Genomic DNA, 14,894 nt, shown 5'->3' with positions numbered 1-14,894 from the left:
GAAAGGGGCGCCCAGTATGGAATATATGCTTAGTTTTTGCATGGGATGACGGGTGCGATCATACCAGCACTAATGCACCGGATCCCATCAGAACTCCGAAATTAAACGTGCTTGGGCGAGAGTAGTACTAAGATGGGTGACCTCTTGGGAAGTCCTCGTGTTGCACCCCCAAAATTTTTGCAACGTGTATTTTTTAATTATTTAATTTTTTTTTCACCATGGCGTGCACGTTTTCGAGGCGGGCCCAAACTTTTTTGCAACGTGCATTTTTTAATTATTTAATTTTTTTTTTCACCATGGCGTGCACGTTTTCGAGGCGGGGGTCAGTGTTTGGGGTCCGGGGGCTTGTGCATGCACGTGAAGGATGAGCATACGGGAGAAAGGGGCGCCCAGTATGGAATATATGCTTAGTTTTTGCATGGGATGACGGGTGCGATCATACCAGCACTAATGCACCGGATCCCATCAGAACTCCGAAATTAAACGTGCTTGGGCGAGAGTAGTACTAAGATGGGTGACGTCTTGGGAAGTCCTCATGTTGCACCCCCAAAATTTTTGCAACGTGTATTTTTTAATTATTTAATTTTTTTTTCACCATGGCGTGCACGTTTTCGAGGCGGGCCCAAACTTTTTTGCAACGTGCATTTTTTAATTATTTAATTTTTTTTTTCACCATGGCGTGCACGTTTTCGAGGCGGGGGTCAGTGTTTGGGGTCCGGGGGCTTGTGCATGCACGTGAAGGATGAGCATACGGGAGAAAGGGGCGCCCAGTATGGAATATATGCTTAGTTTTTGCATGGGATGACGGGTGCGATCATACCAGCACTAATGCACCGGATCCCATCAGAACACCGAAGTTAAACGTGCTTGGGCGAGAGTAGTACTAAGATGGGTGACCTCTTGGGAAGTCCTCGTGTTGCACCCCCAAACTTTTTTGCAACGTGCATTTTTTAATTATTTAATTTTTTTTTCACCATGGCGTGCACGTTTACGAGGCGGGGTCAGTGTTTGGGGTCCGGGGGCTTGTGCATGCACGTGAAGGGTGAGCATACGGGAGAAAGGGGCGCCCAGTATGGAATATATGCTTAGTTTTTGCATGGGATGACGGGTGCGATCATACCAGCACTAATGCACCGGATCCCATCAGAACTCCGAAGTGAAACGTACTTGGGCGAAAGTAGTACTAAGATGGGTGACCTCTTGGGAAGTCCTCGTGTTGCACCCCCAAACTTTTTTGCAACGTGCATTTTTTAATTATTTAATTTTTTTTTCACCATGGCGTGCACGTTTTCGAGGCGGACCCAAACTTTTTTGCAACGTGCATTTTTTAATTATTTAATTTTTTTTCACCATGGCGTGCACGTTTTCGAGGCGGGCCCAAACTTTTTTGCAACGTGCATTTTTTAATTATTTAATTTTTTTTTCACCATGGCGTGCACGTTTTCGAGGTGGGGGTCAGTGTTTGGGGTCCGGGGGCTTGTGCATGCACGTGAAGGATGAGCATACGGGAGAAAGGGGCGCCCAGTATGGAATATATGCTTAGTTTTTGCATGGGATGAAGGGTGCGATCATACCAGCACTAATGCACCGGATCCCATCAGAACTCCGAAGTTAAACGTGCTTGGGTGAGAGTAGTACTAAGATGGGTGACCTCTTGGGAAGTCCTCGTGTTGCACCCCCAAACTTTTTTGCAACGTGCATTTTTTAATTATTTAATTTTTTTTTTTCACCATGGCGTGCACGTTTTCGAGGCGGGGGTCAGTGTTTGGGGTCCGGGGGCTTGTGCATGCACGTGAAGGATGAGCATACGGGAGAAAGGGGCGCCCAGTATGGAATATATACTTAGTTTTTGCATGGGATGAAGGGTGCGATCATACCAGCACTAATGCACCGGATCCCATCAGAACTCCAAAGTTAAACGTGCTTGGGTGAGAGTAGTACTAAGATGGGTGACCTCTTGGGAAGTCCTCGTGTTGCACCCCCAAACTTTTTTGCAACGTGCATTTTTTAATTATTTAATTTTTTTTTCACCATGGCGTGCACGTTTTCGAGGCGGGCCCAAACTTTTTTGCAACGTGCATTTTTTAATTATTTAATTTTTTTTTTCACCATGGCGTGCACGTTTTCGAGGCGGGGGTCAGTGTTTGGGGTCCGGGGGCTTGTGCATGCACGTGAAGGATGAGCATACGGGAGAAAGGGGCGCCCAGTATGGAATATATGCTTAGTTTTTGCATGGGATGACGGGTGCGATCATACCAGCACTAATGCACCGGATCCCATCAGAACTCCGAAATTAAACGTGCTTGGGCGAGAGTAGTACTAAGATGGGTGACCTCTTGGGAAGTCCTCGTGTTGCACCCCCAAAATTTTTGCAACGTGTATTTTTTAATTATTTAATTTTTTTTTCACCATGGCGTGCACGTTTTCGAGGCGGGCCCAAACTTTTTTGCAACGTGCATTTTTTAATTATTTAATTTTTTTTTTCACCATGGCGTGCACGTTTTCGAGGCGGGGGTCAGTGTTTGGGGTCCGGGGGCTTGTGCATGCACGTGAAGGATGAGCATACGGGAGAAAGGGGCGCCCAGTATGGAATATATGCTTAGTTTTTGCATGGGATGACGGGTGCGATCATACCAGCACTAATGCACCGGATCCCATCAGAACTCCGAAATTAAACGTGCTTGGGCGAGAGTAGTACTAAGATGGGTGACGTCTTGGGAAGTCCTCATGTTGCACCCCCAAAATTTTTGCAACGTGTATTTTTTAATTATTTAATTTTTTTTTCACCATGGCGTGCACGTTTTCGAGGCGGGCCCAAACTTTTTTGCAACGTGCATTTTTTAATTATTTAATTTTTTTTTTCACCATGGCGTGCACGTTTTCGAGGCGGGGGTCAGTGTTTGGGGTCCGGGGGCTTGTGCATGCACGTGAAGGATGAGCATACGGGAGAAAGGGGCGCCCAGTATGGAATATATGCTTAGTTTTTGCATGGGATGACGGGTGCGATCATACCAGCACTAATGCACCGGATCCCATCAGAACACCGAAGTTAAACGTGCTTGGGCGAGAGTAGTACTAAGATGGGTGACCTCTTGGGAAGTCCTCGTGTTGCACCCCCAAACTTTTTTGCAACGTGCATTTTTTAATTATTTAATTTTTTTTTCACCATGGCGTGCACGTTTACGAGGCGGGGTCAGTGTTTGGGGTCCGGGGGCTTGTGCATGCACGTGAAGGATGAGCATACGGGAGAAAGGGGCGCCCAGTATGGAATATATGCTTAGTTTTTGCATGGGATGACGGGTGCGATCATACCAGCACTAATGCACCGGATCCCATCAGAACTCCGAAGTGAAACGTACTTGGGCGAAAGTAGTACTAAGATGGGTGACCTCTTGGGAAGTCCTCGTGTTGCACCCCCAAACTTTTTTGCAACGTGCATTTTTTAATTATTTAATTTTTTTTTCACCATGGCGTGCACGTTTTCGAGGCGGACCCAAACTTTTTTGCAACGTGCATTTTTTAATTATTTAATTTTTTTTCACCATGGCGTGCACGTTTTCGAGGCGGGCCCAAACTTTTTTGCAACGTGCATTTTTTAATTATTTAATTTTTTTTTCACCATGGCGTGCACGTTTTCGAGGCGGGGGTCAGTGTTTGGGGTCCGGGGGCTTGTGCATGCACGTGAAGGATGAGCATACGGGAGAAAGGGGCGCCCAGTATGGAATATATGCTTAGTTTTTGCATGGGATGAAGGGTGCGATCATACCAGCACTAATGCACCGGATCCCATCAGAACTCCGAAGTTAAACGTGCTTGGGTGAGAGTAGTACTAAGATGGGTGACCTCTTGGGAAGTCCTCGTGTTGCACCCCCAAACTTTTTTGCAACGTGCATTTTTTAATTATTTAATTTTTTTTTTCACCATGGCGTGCACGTTTTCGAGGCGGGGGTCAGTGTTTGGAGTCCGGGGGCTTGTGCATGCACGTGAAGGATGAGCATACGGGAGAAAGGGGCGCCCAGTATGGAATATATACTTAGTTTTTGCATGGGATGAAGGGTGCGATCATACCAGCACTAATGCACCGGATCCCATCAGAACTCCAAAGTTAAACGTGCTTGGGTGAGAGTAGTACTAAGATGGGTGACCTCTTGGGAAGTCTTCGTGTTGCACCCCCAAACTTTTTTGCAACGTGCATTTTTTAATTATTTAATTTTTTTTTCACCATGGCGTGCACGTTTTCGAGGCGGGCCCAAACTTTTTTGCAACGTGCATTTTTTAATTATTTAATTTTTTTTTTCACCATGGCGTGCACGTTTTCGAGGCGGGGGTCAGTGTTTGGGGTCCGGGGGCTTGTGCATGCACGTGAAGGATGAGCATACGGGAGAAAGGGGCGCCCAGTATGGAATATATGCTTAGTTTTTGCATGGGATGACGGGTGCGATCATACCAGCACTAATGCACCGGATCCCATCAGAACTCCGAAATTAAACGTGCTTGGGCGAGAGTAGTACTAAGATGGGTGACCTCTTGGGAAGTCCTCGTGTTGCACCCCCAAAATTTTTGCAACGTGTATTTTTTAATTATTTAATTTTTTTTTCACCATGGCGTGCACGTTTTCGAGGCGGGCCCAAACTTTTTTGCAACGTGCATTTTTTAATTATTTAATTTTTTTTTTCACCATGGCGTGCACGTTTTCGAGGCGGGGGTCAGTGTTTGGGGTCCGGGGGCTTGTGCATGCACGTGAAGGATGAGCATACGGGAGAAAGGGGCGCCCAGTATGGAATATATGCTTAGTTTTTGCATGGGATGACGGGTGCGATCATACCAGCACTAATGCACCGGATCCCATCAGAACTCCGAAATTAAACGTGCTTGGGCGAGAGTAGTACTAAGATGGGTGACCTCTTGGGAAGTCCTCATGTTGCACCCCCAAAATTTTTGCAACGTGTATTTTTTAATTATTTAATTTTTTTTTCACCATAGCGTGCACGTTTTCGAGGCGGGCCCAAACTTTTTTGCAACGTGCATTTTTTAATTATTTAATTTTTTTTTTCACCATGGCGTGCACGTTTTCGAGGCGGGGGTCAGTGTTTGGGGTCCGGGGGCTTGTGCATGCACGTGAAGGATGAGCATACGGGAGAAAGGGGCGCCCAGTATGGAATATATGCTTAGTTTTTGCATGGGATGACGGGTGCGATCATACCAGCACTAATGCACCGGATCCCATCAGAACACCGAAGTTAAACGTGCTTGGGCGAGAGTAGTACTAAGATGGGTGACCTCTTGGGAAGTCCTCGTGTTGCACCCCCAAACTTTTTTGCAACGTGCATTTTTTAATTATTTAATTTTTTTTTCACCATGGCGTGCACGTTTACGAGGCGGGGTCAGTGTTTGGGGTCCGGGGGCTTGTGCATGCACGTGAAGGATGAGCATACGGGAGAAAGGGGCGCCCAGTATGGAATATATGCTTAGTTTTTGCATGGGATGACGGGTGCGATCATACCAGCACTAATGCACCGGATCCCATCAGAACTCCGAAGTGAAACGTACTTGGGCGAAAGTAGTACTAAGATGGGTGACCTCTTGGGAAGTCCTCGTGTTGCACCCCCAAACTTTTTTGCAACGTGCATTTTTTAATTATTTAATTTTTTTTTCACCATGGCGTGCACGTTTTCGAGGCGGACCCAAACTTTTTTGCAACGTGCATTTTTTAATTATTTAATTTTTTTTCACCATGGCGTGCACGTTTTCGAGGCGGGCCCAAACTTTTTTGCAACGTGCATTTTTTAATTATTTAATTTTTTTTTCACCATGGCGTGCACGTTTTCGAGGCGGGGGTCAGTGTTTGGGGTCCGGGGGCTTGTGCATGCACGTGAAGGATGAGCATACGGGAGAAAGGGGCGCCCAGTATGGAATATATGCTTAGTTTTTGCATGGGATGAAGGGTGCGATCATACCAGCACTAATGCACCGGATCCCATCAGAACTCCGAAGTTAAACGTGCTTGGGTGAGAGTAGTACTAAGATGGGTGACCTCTTGGGAAGTCCTCGTGTTGCACCCCCAAACTTTTTTGCAACGTGCATTTTTTAATTATTTAATTTTTTTTTTCACCATGGCGTGCACGTTTTCGAGGCGGGGGTCAGTGTTTGGGGTCCGGGGGCTTGTGCATGCACGTGAAGGATGAGCATACGGGAGAAAGGGGCGCCCAGTATGGAATATATACTTAGTTTTTGCATGGGATGAAGGGTGCGATCATACCAGCACTAATGCACCGGATCCCATCAGAACTCCAAAGTTAAACGTGCTTGGGTGAGAGTAGTACTAAGATGGGTGACCTCTTGGGAAGTCCTCGTGTTGCACCCCCAAACTTTTTTGCAACGTGCATTTTTTAATTATTTAATTTTTTTTTCACCATGGCGTGCACGTTTTCGAGGCGGGCCCAAACTTTTTTGCAACGTGCATTTTTTAATTATTTAATTTTTTTTTTCACCATGGCGTGCACGTTTTCGAGGCGGGGGTCAGTGTTTGGGGTCCGGGGGCTTGTGCATGCACGTGAAGGATGAGCATACGGGAGAAAGGGGCGCCCAGTATGGAATATATGCTTAGTTTTTGCATGGGATGACGGGTGCGATCATACCAGCACTAATGCACCGGATCCCATCAGAACTCCGAAATTAAACGTGCTTGGGCGAGAGTAGTACTAAGATGGGTGACCTCTTGGGAAGTCCTCGTGTTGCACCCCCAAAATTTTTGCAACGTGTATTTTTTAATTATTTAATTTTTTTTTCACCATGGCGTGCACGTTTTCGAGGCGGGCCCAAACTTTTTTGCAACGTGCATTTTTTAATTATTTAATTTTTTTTTTCACCATGGCGTGCACGTTTTCGAGGCGGGGGTCAGTGTTTGGGGTCCGGGGGCTTGTGCATGCACGTGAAGGATGAGCATACGGGAGAAAGGGGCGCCCAGTATGGAATATATGCTTAGTTTTTGCATGGGATGACGGGTGCGATCATACCAGCACTAATGCACCGGATCCCATCAGAACTCCGAAATTAAACGTGCTTGGGCGAGAGTAGTACTAAGATGGGTGACGTCTTGGGAAGTCCTCATGTTGCACCCCCAAAATTTTTGCAACGTGTATTTTTTAATTATTTAATTTTTTTTTCACCATGGCGTGCACGTTTTCGAGGCGGGCCCAAACTTTTTTGCAACGTGCATTTTTTAATTATTTAATTTTTTTTTCACCATGGCGTGCACGTTTTCGAGGCGGGGGTCAGTGTTTGGGGTCCGGGGGCTTGTGCATGCACGTGAAGGATGAGCATACGGGAGAAAGGGGCGCCCAGTATGGAATATATGCTTAGTTTTTGCATGGGATGACGGGTGCGATCATACCAGCACTAATGCACCGGATCCCATCAGAACACCGAAGTTAAACGTGCTTGGGCGAGAGTAGTACTAAGATGGGTGACCTCTTGGGAAGTCCTCGTGTTGCACCCCCAAACTTTTTTGCAACGTGCATTTTTTAATTATTTAATTTTTTTTTCACCATGGCGTGCACGTTTACGAGGCGGGGTCAGTGTTTGGGGTCCGGGGGCTTGTGCATGCACGTGAAGGATGAGCATACGGGAGAAAGGGGCGCCCAGTATGGAATATATGCTTAGTTTTTGCATGGGATGACGGGTGCGATCATACCAGCACTAATGCACCGGATCCCATCAGAACTCCGAAGTGAAACGTACTTGGGCGAAAGTAGTACTAAGATGGGTGACCTCTTGGGAAGTCCTCGTGTTGCACCCCCAAACTTTTTTGCAACGTGCATTTTTTAATTATTTAATTTTTTTTTTCACCATGGCGTGCACGTTTTCGAGGCGGGGGTCAGTGTTTGGGGTCCGGGGGCTTGTGCATGCACGTGAAGGATGAGCATACGGGAGAAAGGGGCGCCCAGTATGGAATATATGCTTAGTTTTTGCATGGGATGACGGGTGCGATCATACCAGCACTAATGCACCGGATCCCATCAGAACTCCGAAATTAAACGTGCTTGGGCGAGAGTAGTACTAAGATGGGTGACCTCTTGGGAAGTCCTCATGTTGCACCCCCAAAATTTTTGCAACGTGTATTTTTTAATTATTTAATTTTTTTTTCACCATAGCGTGCACGTTTTCGAGGCGGGCCCAAACTTTTTTGCAACGTGCATTTTTTAATTATTTAATTTTTTTTTTCACCATGGCGTGCACGTTTTCGAGGCGGGGGTCAGTGTTTGGGGTCCGGGGGCTTGTGCATGCACGTGAAGGATGAGCATACGGGAGAAAGGGGCGCCCAGTATGGAATATATGCTTAGTTTTTGCATGGGATGACGGGTGCGATCATACCAGCACTAATGCACCGGATCCCATCAGAACACCGAAGTTAAACGTGCTTGGGCGAGAGTAGTACTAAGATGGGTGACCTCTTGGGAAGTCCTCGTGTTGCACCCCCAAACTTTTTTGCAACGTGCATTTTTTAATTATTTAATTTTTTTTTCACCATGGCGTGCACGTTTACGAGGCGGGGTCAGTGTTTGGGGTCCGGGGGCTTGTGCATGCACGTGAAGGATGAGCATACGGGAGAAAGGGGCGCCCAGTATGGAATATATGCTTAGTTTTTGCATGGGATGACGGGTGCGATCATACCAGCACTAATGCACCGGATCCCATCAGAACTCCGAAGTGAAACGTACTTGGGCGAAAGTAGTACTAAGATGGGTGACCTCTTGGGAAGTCCTCGTGTTGCACCCCCAAACTTTTTTGCAACGTGCATTTTTTAATTATTTAATTTTTTTTTCACCATGGCGTGCACGTTTTCGAGGCGGACCCAAACTTTTTTGCAACGTGCATTTTTTAATTATTTAATTTTTTTTCACCATGGCGTGCACGTTTTCGAGGCGGGCCCAAACTTTTTTGCAACGTGCATTTTTTAATTATTTAATTTTTTTTTCACCATGGCGTGCACGTTTTCGAGGCGGGGGTCAGTGTTTGGGGTCCGGGGGCTTGTGCATGCACGTGAAGGATGAGCATACGGGAGAAAGGGGCGCCCAGTATGGAATATATGCTTAGTTTTTGCATGGGATGAAGGGTGCGATCATACCAGCACTAATGCACCGGATCCCATCAGAACTCCGAAGTTAAACGTGCTTGGGTGAGAGTAGTACTAAGATGGGTGACCTCTTGGGAAGTCCTCGTGTTGCACCCCCAAACTTTTTTGCAACGTGCATTTTTTAATTATTTAATTTTTTTTTTCACCATGGCGTGCACGTTTTCGAGGCGGGGGTCAGTGTTTGGGGTCCGGGGGCTTGTGCATGCACGTGAAGGATGAGCATACGGGAGAAAGGGGCGCCCAGTATGGAATATATACTTAGTTTTTGCATGGGATGAAGGGTGCGATCATACCAGCACTAATGCACCGGATCCCATCAGAACTCCAAAGTTAAACGTGCTTGGGTGAGAGTAGTACTAAGATGGGTGACCTCTTGGGAAGTCCTCGTGTTGCACCCCCAAACTTTTTTGCAACGTGCATTTTTTAATTATTTAATTTTTTTTTCACCATGGCGTGCACGTTTTCGAGGCGGGCCCAAACTTTTTTGCAACGTGCATTTTTTAATTATTTAATTTTTTTTTTCACCATGGCGTGCACGTTTTCGAGGCGGGGGTCAGTGTTTGGGGTCCGGGGGCTTGTGCATGCACGTGAAGGATGAGCATACGGGAGAAAGGGGCGCCCAGTATGGAATATATGCTTAGTTTTTGCATGGGATGACGGGTGCGATCATACCAGCACTAATGCACCGGATCCCATCAGAACTCCGAAATTAAACGTGCTTGGGCGAGAGTAGTACTAAGATGGGTGACCTCTTGGGAAGTCCTCGTGTTGCACCCCCAAAATTTTTGCAACGTGTATTTTTTAATTATTTAATTTTTTTTTCACCATGGCGTGCACGTTTTCGAGGCGGGCCCAAACTTTTTTGCAACGTGCATTTTTTAATTATTTAATTTTTTTTTTCACCATGGCGTGCACGTTTTCGAGGCGGGGGTCAGTGTTTGGGGTCCGGGGGCTTGTGCATGCACGTGAAGGATGAGCATACGGGAGAAAGGGGCGCCCAGTATGGAATATATGCTTAGTTTTTGCATGGGATGACGGGTGCGATCATACCAGCACTAATGCACCGGATCCCATCAGAACTCCGAAATTAAACGTGCTTGGGCGAGAGTAGTACTAAGATGGGTGACGTCTTGGGAAGTCCTCATGTTGCACCCCCAAAATTTTTGCAACGTGTATTTTTTAATTATTTAATTTTTTTTTCACCATGGCGTGCACGTTTTCGAGGCGGGCCCAAACTTTTTTGCAACGTGCATTTTTTAATTATTTAATTTTTTTTTCACCATGGCGTGCACGTTTTCGAGGCGGGGGTCAGTGTTTGGGGTCCGGGGGCTTGTGCATGCACGTGAAGGATGAGCATACGGGAGAAAGGGGCGCCCAGTATGGAATATATGCTTAGTTTTTGCATGGGATGACGGGTGCGATCATACCAGCACTAATGCACCGGATCCCATCAGAACACCGAAGTTAAACGTGCTTGGGCGAGAGTAGTACTAAGATGGGTGACCTCTTGGGAAGTCCTCGTGTTGCACCCCCAAACTTTTTTGCAACGTGCATTTTTTAATTATTTAATTTTTTTTTCACCATGGCGTGCACGTTTACGAGGCGGGGTCAGTGTTTGGGGTCCGGGGGCTTGTGCATGCACGTGAAGGATGAGCATACGGGAGAAAGGGGCGCCCAGTATGGAATATATGCTTAGTTTTTGCATGGGATGACGGGTGCGATCATACCAGCACTAATGCACCGGATCCCATCAGAACTCCGAAGTGAAACGTACTTGGGCGAAAGTAGTACTAAGATGGGTGACCTCTTGGGAAGTCCTCGTGTTGCACCCCCAAACTTTTTTGCAACGTGCATTTTTTAATTATTTAATTTTTTTTTCACCATGGCGTGCACGTTTTCGAGGCGGACCCAAACTTTTTTGCAACGTGCATTTTTTAATTATTTAATTTTTTTTCACCATGGCGTGCACGTTTTCGAGGCGGGCCCAAACTTTTTTGCAACGTGCATTTTTTAATTATTTAATTTTTTTTTCACCATGGCGTGCACGTTTTCGAGGCGGGGGTCAGTGTTTGGGGTCCGGGGGCTTGTGCATGCACGTGAAGGATGAGCATACGGGAGAAAGGGGCGCCCAGTATGGAATATATGCTTAGTTTTTGCATGGGATGAAGGGTGCGATCATACCAGCACTAATGCACCGGATCCCATCAGAACTCCGAAGTAAAACGTGCTTGGGTGAGAGTAGTACTAAGATGGGTGACCTCTTGGGAAGTCCTCGTGTTGCACCCCCAAACTTTTTTGCAACGTGCATTTTTTAATTATTTAATTTTTTTTTTCACCATGGCGTGCACGTTTTCGAGGCGGGGGTCAGTGTTTGGGGTCCGGGGGCTTGTGCATGCACGTGAAGGATGAGCATACGGGAGAAAGGGGCGCCCAGTATGGAATATATACTTAGTTTTTGCATGGGATGAAGGGTGCGATCATACCAGCACTAATGCACCGGATCCCATCAGAACTCCAAAGTTAAACGTGCTTGGGTGAGAGTAGTACTAAGATGGGTGACCTCTTGGGAAGTCCTCGTGTTGCACCCCCAAACTTTTTTGCAACGTGCATTTTTTAATTATTTAATTTTTTTTTCACCATGGCGTGCACGTTTTCGAGGCGGGCCCAAACTTTTTTGCAACGTGCATTTTTTAATTATTTAATTTTTTTTTTCACCATGGCGTGCACGTTTTCGAGGCGGGGGTCAGTGTTTGGGGTCCGGGGGCTTGTGCATGCACGTGAAGGATGAGCATACGGGAGAAAGGGGCGCCCAGTATGGAATATATACTTAGTTTTTGCATGGGATGAAGGGTGCGATCATACCAGCACTAATGCACCGGATCCCATCAGAACTCCAAAGTTAAACGTGCTTGGGTGAGAGTAGTACTAAGATGGGTGACCTCTTGGGAAGTCCTCGTGTTGCACCCCCAAACTTTTTTGCAACGTGCATTTTTTAATTATTTAATTTTTTTTTCACCATGGCGTGCACGTTTTCGAGGCGGGCCCAAACTTTTTTGCAACGTGCATTTTTTAATTATTTAATTTTTTTTTTCACCATGGCGTGCACGTTTTCGAGGCGGGGGTCAGTGTTTGGGGTCCGGGGGCTTGTGCATGCACGTGAAGGATGAGCATACGGGAGAAAGGGGCGCCCAGTATGGAATATATGCTTAGTTTTTGCATGGGATGACGGGTGCGATCATACCAGCACTAATGCACCGGATCCCATCAGAACTCCGAAATTAAACGTGCTTGGGCGAGAGTAGTACTAAGATGGGTGACCTCTTGGGAAGTCCTCGTGTTGCACCCCCAAAATTTTTGCAACGTGTATTTTTTAATTATTTAATTTTTTTTTCACCATGGCGTGCACGTTTTCGAGGCGGGCCCAAACTTTTTTGCAACGTGCATTTTTTAATTATTTAATTTTTTTTTTCACCATGGCGTGCACGTTTTCGAGGCGGGGGTCAGTGTTTGGGGTCCGGGGGCTTGTGCATGCACGTGAAGGATGAGCATACGGGAGAAAGGGGCGCCCAGTATGGAATATATGCTTAGTTTTTGCATGGGATGACGGGTGCGATCATACCAGCACTAATGCACCGGATCCCATCAGAACTCCGAAATTAAACGTGCTTGGGCGAGAGTAGTACTAAGATGGGTGACGTCTTGGGAAGTCCTCATGTTGCACCCCCAAAATTTTTGCAACGTGTATTTTTTAATTATTTAATTTTTTTTTCACCATGGCGTGCACGTTTTCGAGGCGGGCCCAAACTTTTTTGCAACGTGCATTTTTTAATTATTTAATTTTTTTTTCACCATGGCGTGCACGTTTTCGAGGCGGGGGTCAGTGTTTGGGGTCCGGGGGCTTGTGCATGCACGTGAAGGATGAGCATACGGGAGAAAGGGGCGCCCAGTATGGAATATATGCTTAGTTTTTGCATGGGATGACGGGTGCGATCATACCAGCACTAATGCACCGGATCCCATCAGAACACCGAAGTTAAACGTGCTTGGGCGAGAGTAGTACTAAGATGGGTGACCTCTTGGGAAGTCCTCGTGTTGCACCCCCAAACTTTTTTGCAACGTGCATTTTTTAATTATTTAATTTTTTTTTCACCATGGCGTGCACGTTTACGAGGCGGGGTCAGTGTTTGGGGTCCGGGGGCTTGTGCATGCACGTGAAGGATGAGCATACGGGAGAAAGGGGCGCCCAGTATGGAATATATGCTTAGTTTTTGCATGGGATGACGGGTGCGATCATACCAGCACTAATGCACCGGATCCCATCAGAACTCCGAAGTGAAACGTACTTGGGCGAAAGTAGTACTAAGATGGGTGACCTCTTGGGAAGTCCTCGTGTTGCACCCCCAAACTTTTTTGCAACGTGCATTTTTTAATTATTTAATTTTTTTTTCACCATGGCGTGCACGTTTTCGAGGCGGACCCAAACTTTTTTGCAACGTGCATTTTTTAATTATTTAATTTTTTTTCACCATGGCGTGCACGTTTTCGAGGCGGGCCCAAACTTTTTTGCAACGTGCATTTTTTAATTATTTAATTTTTTTTTCACCATGGCGTGCACGTTTTCGAGGCGGGGGTCAGTGTTTGGGGTCCGGGGGCTTGTGCATGCACGTGAAGGATGAGCATACGGGAGAAAGGGGCGCCCAGTATGGAATATATGCTTAGTTTTTGCATGGGATGAAGGGTGCGATCATACCAGCACTAATGCACCGGATCCCATCAGAACTCCGAAGTAAAACGTGCTTGGGTGAGAGTAGTACTAAGATGGGTGACCTCTTGGGAAGTCCTCGTGTTGCACCCCCAAACTTTTTTGCAACGTGCATTTTTTAATTATTTAATTTTTTTTTTCACCATGGCGTGCACGTTTTCGAGGCGGGGGTCAGTGTTTGGGGTCCGGGGGCTTGTGCATGCACGTGAAGGATGAGCATACGGGAGAAAGGGGCGCCCAGTATGGAATATATACTTAGTTTTTGCATGGGATGAAGGGTGCGATCATACCAGCACTAATGCACCGGATCCCATCAGAACTCCAAAGTTAAACGTGCTTGGGTGAGAGTAGTACTAAGATGGGTGACCTCTTGGGAAGTCCTCGTGTTGCACCCCCAAACTTTTTTGCAACGTGCATTTTTTAATTATTTAATTTTTTTTTCACCATGGCGTGCACGTTTTCGAGGCGGGCCCAAACTTTTTTGCAACGTGCATTTTTTAATTATTTAATTTTTTTTTTCACCATGGCGTGCACGTTTTCGAGGCGGGGGTCAGTGTTTGGGGTCCGGGGGCTTGTGCATGCACGTGAAGGATGAGCATACGGGAGAAAGGGGCGCCCAGTATGGAATATATGCTTAGTTTTTGCATGGGATGACGGGTGCGATCATACCAGCACTAATGCACCGGATCCCATCAGAACTCCGAAATTAAACGTGCTTGGGCGAGAGTAGTACTAAGATGGGTGACCTCTTGGGAAGTCCTCGTGTTGCACCCCCAAAATTTTTGCAACGTGTATTTTTTAATTATTTAATTTTTTTTTCACCATGGCGTACACGTTTTCGAGGCGGGCCCAAACTTTTTTGCAACGTGCATTTTTTAATTATTTAATTTTTTTTTTCACCATGGCGTGCACGTTTTCGAGGCGGGGGTCAGTGTTTGGGGTCCGGGGGCTTGTGCATGCACGTGAAGGATGAGCATACGGGAGAAAGGGGCGCCC

At 46.5% G+C, this 14,894-nt stretch overlaps 41 non-coding genes across 41 annotated transcripts; all 41 read left to right on the top strand.

Annotated features, from left to right (window-relative positions):
* The first annotated feature begins 50 nt into the window (after nucleotides 1–50).
* On the top strand, nucleotides 51–169 carry LOC136213668 (5S ribosomal RNA). Its single transcript, XR_010680768.1, has one exon. It is a non-coding gene; the product is annotated as a 5S ribosomal RNA (ribosomal RNA).
* A 259-nt stretch (nucleotides 170–428) lies between these two features.
* On the top strand, nucleotides 429–547 carry LOC136215692 (5S ribosomal RNA). The gene has a single exon (XR_010682726.1). It is a non-coding gene; the product is annotated as a 5S ribosomal RNA (ribosomal RNA).
* Nucleotides 548–806: 259 nt separating this feature from the next.
* Nucleotides 807–925, top strand: LOC136214224 (5S ribosomal RNA). The gene has a single exon (XR_010681321.1). It is a non-coding gene; the product is annotated as a 5S ribosomal RNA (ribosomal RNA).
* A 181-nt stretch (nucleotides 926–1,106) lies between these two features.
* On the top strand, nucleotides 1,107–1,225 carry LOC136215285 (5S ribosomal RNA). The gene has a single exon (XR_010682330.1). It is a non-coding gene; the product is annotated as a 5S ribosomal RNA (ribosomal RNA).
* A 335-nt stretch (nucleotides 1,226–1,560) lies between these two features.
* LOC136213185 (5S ribosomal RNA) lies at nucleotides 1,561–1,679 on the top strand. Its single transcript, XR_010680311.1, has one exon. It is a non-coding gene; the product is annotated as a 5S ribosomal RNA (ribosomal RNA).
* A 184-nt stretch (nucleotides 1,680–1,863) lies between these two features.
* LOC136214488 (5S ribosomal RNA) lies at nucleotides 1,864–1,982 on the top strand. The gene has a single exon (XR_010681572.1). It is a non-coding gene; the product is annotated as a 5S ribosomal RNA (ribosomal RNA).
* Nucleotides 1,983–2,242: 260 nt separating this feature from the next.
* On the top strand, nucleotides 2,243–2,361 carry LOC136213666 (5S ribosomal RNA). The gene has a single exon (XR_010680766.1). It is a non-coding gene; the product is annotated as a 5S ribosomal RNA (ribosomal RNA).
* Nucleotides 2,362–2,620: 259 nt separating this feature from the next.
* On the top strand, nucleotides 2,621–2,739 carry LOC136215691 (5S ribosomal RNA). The gene has a single exon (XR_010682725.1). It is a non-coding gene; the product is annotated as a 5S ribosomal RNA (ribosomal RNA).
* Nucleotides 2,740–2,998: 259 nt separating this feature from the next.
* LOC136214223 (5S ribosomal RNA) lies at nucleotides 2,999–3,117 on the top strand. The gene has a single exon (XR_010681320.1). It is a non-coding gene; the product is annotated as a 5S ribosomal RNA (ribosomal RNA).
* A 181-nt stretch (nucleotides 3,118–3,298) lies between these two features.
* Nucleotides 3,299–3,417, top strand: LOC136215284 (5S ribosomal RNA). The gene has a single exon (XR_010682329.1). It is a non-coding gene; the product is annotated as a 5S ribosomal RNA (ribosomal RNA).
* A 335-nt stretch (nucleotides 3,418–3,752) lies between these two features.
* On the top strand, nucleotides 3,753–3,871 carry LOC136213184 (5S ribosomal RNA). The gene has a single exon (XR_010680310.1). It is a non-coding gene; the product is annotated as a 5S ribosomal RNA (ribosomal RNA).
* Nucleotides 3,872–4,054: 183 nt separating this feature from the next.
* On the top strand, nucleotides 4,055–4,173 carry LOC136215180 (5S ribosomal RNA). Its single transcript, XR_010682227.1, has one exon. It is a non-coding gene; the product is annotated as a 5S ribosomal RNA (ribosomal RNA).
* A 260-nt stretch (nucleotides 4,174–4,433) lies between these two features.
* LOC136213665 (5S ribosomal RNA) lies at nucleotides 4,434–4,552 on the top strand. Its single transcript, XR_010680765.1, has one exon. It is a non-coding gene; the product is annotated as a 5S ribosomal RNA (ribosomal RNA).
* Nucleotides 4,553–4,811: 259 nt separating this feature from the next.
* LOC136215217 (5S ribosomal RNA) lies at nucleotides 4,812–4,930 on the top strand. Its single transcript, XR_010682265.1, has one exon. It is a non-coding gene; the product is annotated as a 5S ribosomal RNA (ribosomal RNA).
* A 259-nt stretch (nucleotides 4,931–5,189) lies between these two features.
* Nucleotides 5,190–5,308, top strand: LOC136214222 (5S ribosomal RNA). The gene has a single exon (XR_010681319.1). It is a non-coding gene; the product is annotated as a 5S ribosomal RNA (ribosomal RNA).
* A 181-nt stretch (nucleotides 5,309–5,489) lies between these two features.
* Nucleotides 5,490–5,608, top strand: LOC136215282 (5S ribosomal RNA). The gene has a single exon (XR_010682328.1). It is a non-coding gene; the product is annotated as a 5S ribosomal RNA (ribosomal RNA).
* A 335-nt stretch (nucleotides 5,609–5,943) lies between these two features.
* On the top strand, nucleotides 5,944–6,062 carry LOC136213183 (5S ribosomal RNA). The gene has a single exon (XR_010680309.1). It is a non-coding gene; the product is annotated as a 5S ribosomal RNA (ribosomal RNA).
* Nucleotides 6,063–6,245: 183 nt separating this feature from the next.
* On the top strand, nucleotides 6,246–6,364 carry LOC136214487 (5S ribosomal RNA). Its single transcript, XR_010681571.1, has one exon. It is a non-coding gene; the product is annotated as a 5S ribosomal RNA (ribosomal RNA).
* A 260-nt stretch (nucleotides 6,365–6,624) lies between these two features.
* LOC136213664 (5S ribosomal RNA) lies at nucleotides 6,625–6,743 on the top strand. Its single transcript, XR_010680764.1, has one exon. It is a non-coding gene; the product is annotated as a 5S ribosomal RNA (ribosomal RNA).
* A 259-nt stretch (nucleotides 6,744–7,002) lies between these two features.
* On the top strand, nucleotides 7,003–7,121 carry LOC136215690 (5S ribosomal RNA). The gene has a single exon (XR_010682724.1). It is a non-coding gene; the product is annotated as a 5S ribosomal RNA (ribosomal RNA).
* A 258-nt stretch (nucleotides 7,122–7,379) lies between these two features.
* On the top strand, nucleotides 7,380–7,498 carry LOC136214221 (5S ribosomal RNA). Its single transcript, XR_010681318.1, has one exon. It is a non-coding gene; the product is annotated as a 5S ribosomal RNA (ribosomal RNA).
* A 181-nt stretch (nucleotides 7,499–7,679) lies between these two features.
* On the top strand, nucleotides 7,680–7,798 carry LOC136215281 (5S ribosomal RNA). The gene has a single exon (XR_010682327.1). It is a non-coding gene; the product is annotated as a 5S ribosomal RNA (ribosomal RNA).
* Nucleotides 7,799–7,981: 183 nt separating this feature from the next.
* On the top strand, nucleotides 7,982–8,100 carry LOC136215216 (5S ribosomal RNA). Its single transcript, XR_010682264.1, has one exon. It is a non-coding gene; the product is annotated as a 5S ribosomal RNA (ribosomal RNA).
* A 259-nt stretch (nucleotides 8,101–8,359) lies between these two features.
* LOC136214219 (5S ribosomal RNA) lies at nucleotides 8,360–8,478 on the top strand. Its single transcript, XR_010681316.1, has one exon. It is a non-coding gene; the product is annotated as a 5S ribosomal RNA (ribosomal RNA).
* Nucleotides 8,479–8,659: 181 nt separating this feature from the next.
* LOC136215280 (5S ribosomal RNA) lies at nucleotides 8,660–8,778 on the top strand. Its single transcript, XR_010682326.1, has one exon. It is a non-coding gene; the product is annotated as a 5S ribosomal RNA (ribosomal RNA).
* Nucleotides 8,779–9,113: 335 nt separating this feature from the next.
* LOC136213181 (5S ribosomal RNA) lies at nucleotides 9,114–9,232 on the top strand. The gene has a single exon (XR_010680308.1). It is a non-coding gene; the product is annotated as a 5S ribosomal RNA (ribosomal RNA).
* A 183-nt stretch (nucleotides 9,233–9,415) lies between these two features.
* LOC136214486 (5S ribosomal RNA) lies at nucleotides 9,416–9,534 on the top strand. The gene has a single exon (XR_010681570.1). It is a non-coding gene; the product is annotated as a 5S ribosomal RNA (ribosomal RNA).
* A 260-nt stretch (nucleotides 9,535–9,794) lies between these two features.
* Nucleotides 9,795–9,913, top strand: LOC136213663 (5S ribosomal RNA). The gene has a single exon (XR_010680763.1). It is a non-coding gene; the product is annotated as a 5S ribosomal RNA (ribosomal RNA).
* A 259-nt stretch (nucleotides 9,914–10,172) lies between these two features.
* Nucleotides 10,173–10,291, top strand: LOC136215689 (5S ribosomal RNA). Its single transcript, XR_010682723.1, has one exon. It is a non-coding gene; the product is annotated as a 5S ribosomal RNA (ribosomal RNA).
* Nucleotides 10,292–10,549: 258 nt separating this feature from the next.
* Nucleotides 10,550–10,668, top strand: LOC136214218 (5S ribosomal RNA). The gene has a single exon (XR_010681315.1). It is a non-coding gene; the product is annotated as a 5S ribosomal RNA (ribosomal RNA).
* Nucleotides 10,669–10,849: 181 nt separating this feature from the next.
* LOC136215279 (5S ribosomal RNA) lies at nucleotides 10,850–10,968 on the top strand. Its single transcript, XR_010682325.1, has one exon. It is a non-coding gene; the product is annotated as a 5S ribosomal RNA (ribosomal RNA).
* A 335-nt stretch (nucleotides 10,969–11,303) lies between these two features.
* Nucleotides 11,304–11,422, top strand: LOC136214275 (5S ribosomal RNA). Its single transcript, XR_010681370.1, has one exon. It is a non-coding gene; the product is annotated as a 5S ribosomal RNA (ribosomal RNA).
* A 183-nt stretch (nucleotides 11,423–11,605) lies between these two features.
* On the top strand, nucleotides 11,606–11,724 carry LOC136214484 (5S ribosomal RNA). The gene has a single exon (XR_010681569.1). It is a non-coding gene; the product is annotated as a 5S ribosomal RNA (ribosomal RNA).
* A 260-nt stretch (nucleotides 11,725–11,984) lies between these two features.
* LOC136214483 (5S ribosomal RNA) lies at nucleotides 11,985–12,103 on the top strand. The gene has a single exon (XR_010681568.1). It is a non-coding gene; the product is annotated as a 5S ribosomal RNA (ribosomal RNA).
* A 260-nt stretch (nucleotides 12,104–12,363) lies between these two features.
* On the top strand, nucleotides 12,364–12,482 carry LOC136213662 (5S ribosomal RNA). The gene has a single exon (XR_010680762.1). It is a non-coding gene; the product is annotated as a 5S ribosomal RNA (ribosomal RNA).
* Nucleotides 12,483–12,741: 259 nt separating this feature from the next.
* On the top strand, nucleotides 12,742–12,860 carry LOC136215688 (5S ribosomal RNA). Its single transcript, XR_010682722.1, has one exon. It is a non-coding gene; the product is annotated as a 5S ribosomal RNA (ribosomal RNA).
* A 258-nt stretch (nucleotides 12,861–13,118) lies between these two features.
* Nucleotides 13,119–13,237, top strand: LOC136214217 (5S ribosomal RNA). The gene has a single exon (XR_010681314.1). It is a non-coding gene; the product is annotated as a 5S ribosomal RNA (ribosomal RNA).
* A 181-nt stretch (nucleotides 13,238–13,418) lies between these two features.
* On the top strand, nucleotides 13,419–13,537 carry LOC136215277 (5S ribosomal RNA). Its single transcript, XR_010682323.1, has one exon. It is a non-coding gene; the product is annotated as a 5S ribosomal RNA (ribosomal RNA).
* Nucleotides 13,538–13,872: 335 nt separating this feature from the next.
* On the top strand, nucleotides 13,873–13,991 carry LOC136214274 (5S ribosomal RNA). Its single transcript, XR_010681369.1, has one exon. It is a non-coding gene; the product is annotated as a 5S ribosomal RNA (ribosomal RNA).
* Nucleotides 13,992–14,174: 183 nt separating this feature from the next.
* On the top strand, nucleotides 14,175–14,293 carry LOC136214482 (5S ribosomal RNA). The gene has a single exon (XR_010681567.1). It is a non-coding gene; the product is annotated as a 5S ribosomal RNA (ribosomal RNA).
* A 260-nt stretch (nucleotides 14,294–14,553) lies between these two features.
* LOC136213661 (5S ribosomal RNA) lies at nucleotides 14,554–14,672 on the top strand. Its single transcript, XR_010680761.1, has one exon. It is a non-coding gene; the product is annotated as a 5S ribosomal RNA (ribosomal RNA).
* The last annotated feature ends 222 nt before the right edge of the window (nucleotides 14,673–14,894 follow it).

This window comes from Euphorbia lathyris, chromosome 1 (genome assembly GCF_963576675.1).
Source record: "Euphorbia lathyris chromosome 1, ddEupLath1.1, whole genome shotgun sequence".
NCBI classification, from domain to species: domain Eukaryota; kingdom Viridiplantae; phylum Streptophyta; class Magnoliopsida; order Malpighiales; family Euphorbiaceae; genus Euphorbia; species Euphorbia lathyris.
This window is presented reverse-complemented; position numbering and strand designations above follow the sequence as displayed.